Here is a 7,015-nt window from a genome sequence, read left to right as displayed (position 1 = left end):
CCGCTCTGGTGCTCACAGTGGTTGGATACTTCATCTACAAGAAGAAGAAGAAAGGTGAGAGTTTGTGATTTGATCCAGATCATCTCCAGATACTGGAGAGAAAGAATAGAAGGTCAAAGAAGGTCAGCAGAGATGAGAAGAGGTCAGAGGAACTCTTCTATGTTCATCTTCTTCAGGTGTAATTTGTCCTCTTTCTTTCCATTTCAGGCGACTCTGACTCGTCTTGTAAGTACATGATCTTGTCTCAGCTCAGATGTTGACCATGTGACAGAGTGCTAGCATGCTAGCATCAGTGTTGACACTAGTTTCATCTGCTGGTGAGAAGCACACAAGCTAACAGGGTTTGTGATCTTACAGCGGCCCCCAGCTCGGAGCTGGACCATCTGAAGGATCCGCCCGTGGACAGAGACTAAAGTCAGTGGATGATAATTGTCACTTTTCTTCAAGACTCACTTCACGCATGATTTTACAAGTTGATACATTTTTCTGTCTCCGTGTTTCAGGAGGAATCGACCAAGAAACGTCTTTTTCTTCTGAGACTCTGCAGACGTCAGAGCTGCTGATCTTTGTTCCTTCACTGGAAATGTGTTTGAAACTCACATCAGGATGTCATGTGATCTGAGCCGTTATGAAAACTACACACACACACAGATAAAGGCACACACACGATTCTGTACCACACAAATACACTCACACACACAAACACTCACACACATGCTTCACTTTAACACAAATAAATGCACACACACAAACACTCACAAACATGCTTCTCTAAAACACAATAATGCACTCACTCACAATCACACACAAACACACACATGCTTCACCATCACACAAGGATGCACACACATGCATCTCTGACACACAAAAATGCACTCACAAACAACTGCAAACACACACACGCATGCTTTACCAAAGCAAAAAATGCACAAACACGCACACACACAAAAAAGCAATGACACACAATGACAAACACACACACATGTGCTTTACTACTACACAGAAATGCACACACATAAATACTTAAACACATTCTTCTCTGGCGCGACAAAAGCAGTAACACACAATAACTAACGCACACACACAGATGTCTCTGTAGACAAAATGATACACACACGGAAAATATATACAGACAAACAGAGTCTAAAAACAGGTACTGACACACAAAATCAGGCACACATGCCCAAACACACTCACGAAAACAGTTGAACAAACCTGAAAATAAGCGCACACACAAATAAAAAGATAACAAACACATGTATTTACACATCAAATAACAAACAGAAGTACAAACATGCAAAAACCAAAATGGAAAAAAAATCAGACACACAGTGACAAATTTATGAATGTGTAGACACACACACACACACACACACACACACACACACAGTACACAGACAGTTTTGTGTTCATGTAATAGTTTGTGTGTTTTCTTCCTGGTGTGTAGACACTAGTTAATGAAGCGTCAGTTGTGATGTCAGAGGTGAAGAATCTTGTCAAACATAGTTGAACTGCTGCTTCATTTCTTGTGTGTTTTGATCTTCAAATAAATGGACAGAAAACGTCCACATGTGTTTGGACTCCAAATGTTCAGTAAAGTCACTTGTCATTGAGGGTCAGTGGAGGCTCAGAAAGAATCCATTTGTGCAGCTGTTATGAAAGGTCAACATCTCTGACCTCTCCTTCTGTTTCCTGATCAACTCATGTCCTAAATATGACTGTATTGCTTTGATCAACTCGTCTTGTGCTGAACAGGTGCACATAAGTTGTGTCCACTTTTGTGTAGAAGAAAAATCCACAAGAGCTTGTGCCGACAATTCACATGTAGAAACTTGATTCAAAGTTTCCTGCTGAGTCGGCTGAATGTGTTTGTGGAGGTTTGCTCTCTGACCTGCTTCTCTCAAGTCAAACTTCATCAGGTTACACAACCATGAGACGCCGATCTCACGCCACACCTGTGCCGCCATCTTAGATCCCGCCAGAGCTCAAATGTGCAACACTGACGACACATTTGGACAGGTGTGGTGAGACGCCCAGTGTGGATGTTTGACTCCGCCCCCCGAGCACCTGCACCAGTCAGGTGTGCCTCTATGAGACTTGTGTGTCACGCCCTCACTGCACTCAACTGCTTTCTGTTTGCAGCGTGGAAGAGGACACCACAACAATCCACCTAGATCGCCCCCTAGCTGTGAGTCGCTCACCTAAGTCAGAATGTAATAATTGAAAAAACGTTTTCATTTTAACATCAAACACAACTCTTGTTCAAATGTATTTTCCCTTGTATTAAACTATATTGTTTAATGTTTACAATTGTTTGTAATGCATAATAAAATAACCTGATATAGTTGTTTTAATGTCATGGCAATGATCATAATTTAGATGAATTTAGTTTTTTATTCTACATTTTGTTTCGTCAACAGTATTTAATTTGACCTCATTATAAATTGTCCACCGCTGGTCAAGACGTGTTTTTTTATTTGCTGTGATATGGATGTGTTACGTTACAAGTCATTTACAAACGTGAGTTCATCATCATGCAGGTCCAAACCAAGACAACTGTGATACAAGATACTTTTAATCTGGTCCTGGTGAAGACTGAGCAAATGCTTTAGTTCCACAATTCAGACAGAAAACATTCTCAGGCACACGTTTCACCAGAATCACAGGAAATAGAATAGATCGTCAACAGGAAGTCGTAGTCGTTCTCAGTCACATGTTCATAGTTGGATTCACGACAAGTCAGATAAAGCGTTTAGAGATGGTGAACGTTCCTTCTCCAGAGTGTGTGTGTGGCTGAAGCCATTAGCTCTGCAGTCGTCACAGGACAGAGCTGAGGTCTGGTCCTGGCAGCTGCACTGGACGGGTCAGCTTCTGCACGGCTCCTCCTCGCCTTTATCTGCCGCCACGTCGCTCAGGTAGGTCGCCTCAGACTGATGGACAAAATAAAAGTATAATTTCCTGTTTTAAATACATCGTTTATGTCCGTCTTGCATGTTTACAAACCACTCGGGGTGTGAGAAAAAGTTGATACATCAATATATACAGATGTTTCTCTGAGCCGGCTGCAGAGTTTCCTTCCACAAATGGCAGAGACCGACAAGAGACTGAAGCAGCAGATGGAAGAGTTGAGATGGTTAGTGTTGATTTGTGTTCTTGAATTCAAACGTGGAGCTCACTCTAAATCTCATGACTTGTGTGAACATCTTCAGGAGGTGGCGTTGGTGGAACTAAGTGGGTCTGAGAGTGACTATAGACTCTTCAGAGTCGTGGGATTCTGAGGATGAAAGCAGCATCACGGAGCAGAACCTGGAGCTGCCGGGACACAAGAGGTCAAAGATCATACCCAGTATTCAAGTTGTGGATCCAGAGGAGAAGTAAACTGACAAAGACTTAAAAGAAATAAACCCAGACCTGAGGATTGTGTGAGTCTCTGACAGGGAACTCCAGCAAAACTAATCCCTGATCTCTGTGACAGGCTGATGTGACCAGAAGAGCAGAGATGTTCTGATGAAGCTTCATGAAGCAGTGTCATTATTTTCAGAGTCCATTAGATGGCAGTCTCTCCACTTCGTTCCTTCCTTTGTTTTTAACAATTTAATACTTAATGGTCAGATTAACTGAGTTCTGAGGAGAAACATTTGTGATTTTTAACTTCAGGGTCTGTTTGCTAGAACAAGATCTAAGGTGTGGTTGAAACAGTCAACAATCAAGACAATTGATTCTATTATGGAATTGAACGTAGTTGTCAAGCTGTCATGAACCATATCCACATGGATGTTAAAGTCAACAACAATTATAACTTGACATGATTCAAGCACCAGGCTGCATGAATATATTACTGGTGTGTTTCAGTGCAGGTCACATGGAAAGCATTGGTGAATGCATCGTTCTTTTTCAGAGTCAGGGTCAAGAGAGGTTATCCATAGAATCATATATATCATCATATAGAGAGTGTCACACATCATCGTAGAACCTTGGTTACAGAGATAACCTTTTGATTATAAATACATGTTGTGTATAAACTGTGAAACTACAAAGTATGTTTTCTAGTCTCATATCTTTGAAATCAAATGAATGACGGTAACATTTTAAAATTCAAAAACTATGCATCCGTCACTGTAATGGTTTGGTGTGAGGATGGAGTGTGATGTTGGTGCAGAGTTAAGTTAAGACTATACTTTCAGGGATCATTTCTATAGTTCTTAACTTAAGAAATGTGTTTGTAAAGTGTTTGGTGTCACTAACCATGATGAAGAGTTGTGATATTCCTTCCTGAGTGTGAAGCAGACAGAGAATAATGATTCACTTCATATGTTCTCTGTCATTGATGATCCTTCTTTACTTCCTTGTGCAGTATTGAGAGGAATATGATCAGAGTGGTTGTTGTGTTCAAAATAATATACTATCAAGGAGAGTTTAGTCTAGCTCTCTTTAAAACTTTTCCTTTTTTGAGTTATAGACAAAAATGTATGTTCATTTTTATGTCACAACTGAAACTTAGTCTTTGTTGAAATTGAGACTAAAAAAAGCCAAACCTCTGTGGCGCTCGTCTGTAACATCTCTCTTGTACTGAAGCCACGACGACAAGAATTTACTCTCATTTGCAGCAGTCTTTTAAACAATAACAACCGATATAGACCAAAGGTACTCCAGCTAAATATCATAGACAGTAAACTACGAGCGTTCTAGAAGCACTTACAATATTATTCCAGAACAATTCCTCTCATCAAGGCTTCAACACAAGCCAGACATTACAGACAAGCACCACTGATCTATAATTGGTAGTGAAGGTTTTATGAAGCTTCATGAATTTATTTTCAGAGACAACTAGATAGCCGTCTCTTACTTTGTTTTGAACAATTGTTTCTAATGAAACATTACATCATTTTTAAACTGATGGCGCCACCTACTGCTTTTACCATTTAGCACAACACAAATCCACTGATCATATTCCTCTCAATACTGCACAAGGAAGTAAAGAAGGATCATCAATGACAGAGAACATATGAAGTGAATCATTATTCTCTCAGCAGCCTGGTGCTTGAATCATGAATGAATGACTTTAACATCCATGTGGATATGGTTCACGAAAGCTTGACTACCAGGTTAAATTCCATCATAGAATCAATTGTTGTCTTTCACTTTGTTCATGAACCTACTAACTGTTTCAACCACACCTTAGATCTTGTTCTAGCAAACAGACCTGAAGTTAAAACAACAAATGTCTCTCCTCAGAACTCAGTTTTGTCTGACCATCAAGTATTAAATGTGTTCTATGTATGTAGAATCCTGCTGATAAATTCTTGAGGAGCGTGATATTACTTTTTAAATTTAAAATATTTGTATCGAGCACAAGTATGCAATACAGGCATTCCAGGCAATGTTGGTCTGATGTAAAGACAACTATGTAAATATGCAGACACAGCAATGTTACGTATATGCTCTTTTTTTTCTTTGTTTTTCAAGAGACAGTAAATTCAGAAAAATAATCTATTGCAATACCAAAGAAACAACAACAACAGAGTGTACATATAGAAACAAAAAAAACACATAAAACAATGAAAAATAAAGGTCAAGACAAAATCAATCCCTCCTGTATCACTGCTGTATTTAGACAGAGCTTTACCTTGTAATTTAAATGAACATGTTGATTGAAGATTAAACCAATTGTAAATATTTACAGGGTCTTAATCTGAATAAATAAAAAAGTTTGCATTCAACTTTTATCATTTAGTTCTAGTGATGTTCTGGATCATGGAGATCTTTTAAGGCCCTTGTATATGAATTGTTTGGCATTTGAATTTTCTGCTCCTGCACTCTGCTCAATTCATGAGTAAAAAAAAAATCAATTTTTGGAACAAATCATTTAATCGATTGTCGAGAAACGAAACAAATGCTTTGAGACACCATTTCAAATGTAATCTAGATAGAACTGCTCAAGGATTGTCAAATTCAGAACACTCTTGCTTTCAGTACAATTGTTCTGGTGGTTGTGATCCAGTTGTGGGTTCGACTCCAGCCCAAGAAACATCAAAGTTCTTCGGTTTAAATAAAATACTTGGGAAGAAGTAATGTGACCTTCCTTGGTGAAAGTTTGTGTTGTTTCTCCACTGAAGGTCATTCTAAAGTCGTTCATTAAAAGTTGGGAAATGACATGACATCAATTTAAATACAGTTGGTGCTGAAATACTTTGTAAAATAGAGCTACTATAACACAAGTTGTCCACAATGATTGATTTTAAACTTTTTTAAAGAATTGAAGTGTTAACTTGAACTTTTTCTTCTAATCTTTGCCTATGAGGTTTTGTTGTTGTTGGAGTTTGTTGTGCATTACCATCTGGATCCACCGATACTAATGGATTTTTTTATTTTTTTATTTTTCAGAACAAAATGGTACATTCAAGTATAAAGTATTGAGTGGAAAAGAAAGATGAAATTATCAAACTAGTTACTTTACAAAATACTTATATTTTTCAAGAGTTAGAAAAAGAAAATCAATAAATGCATTGAAGCAGGGCAACTATGGAAAATAAAATGACATATTTCCTTTAATTAAATCGTTTCTAATTGGTTTGACATATTCTGTCCATTTGGTCCATATCTTGTAGAACTTGTTCATATCTGTTTGGAGTGCAAAGGATAACTTCTCCATCTTATAGATGTCGTAAACGATGTCTATCCAGTTCTGTCGTGGGTGGTTCAACTTGTAACCACTTCCTCGTGATACATTTTTTACTTGCTGCCAACAATATGAAAAGCAATTTCTTGTCTCCATTATTACAGTTTTCTATTGGTTAGTCACCCAGGTACATGTTTTCACCTTTACAGGGAAGATTCACACCAAAAATGTTGTTTAAATGGCTGTGGATCTCTGTCCAAAAAGCTTTGATTCCACTGCAGCTCCAAAACACATGCCAGTGATTTGCTCCATTATACCCGCAAAGTCTCCAACATGCTTCATCCGTGCCCATGTGTATTTTTGAATGGGTGTGATAAAAAATCGAATAATATTCTT

The 7,015-nt window shown here is 38.3% G+C and overlaps 1 non-coding gene across 1 annotated transcript; it reads left to right on the top strand.

The window, feature by feature from the left end:
- Positions 1–4,168: 4,168 nt before the first annotated feature.
- On the top strand, positions 4,169–4,381 carry LOC148074783 (small nucleolar RNA U3). The gene has a single exon (XR_015712057.1). It is a non-coding gene; the product is annotated as a small nucleolar RNA U3 (small nucleolar RNA).
- The last annotated feature ends 2,634 nt before the right edge of the window (positions 4,382–7,015 follow it).

This window comes from Callionymus lyra, chromosome 7, assembly GCF_982586985.1.
Source record: "Callionymus lyra chromosome 7, fCalLyr1.hap1.1, whole genome shotgun sequence".
NCBI lineage: Eukaryota > Metazoa > Chordata > Actinopteri > Syngnathiformes > Callionymidae > Callionymus > Callionymus lyra.
This window is presented reverse-complemented; position numbering and strand designations above follow the sequence as displayed.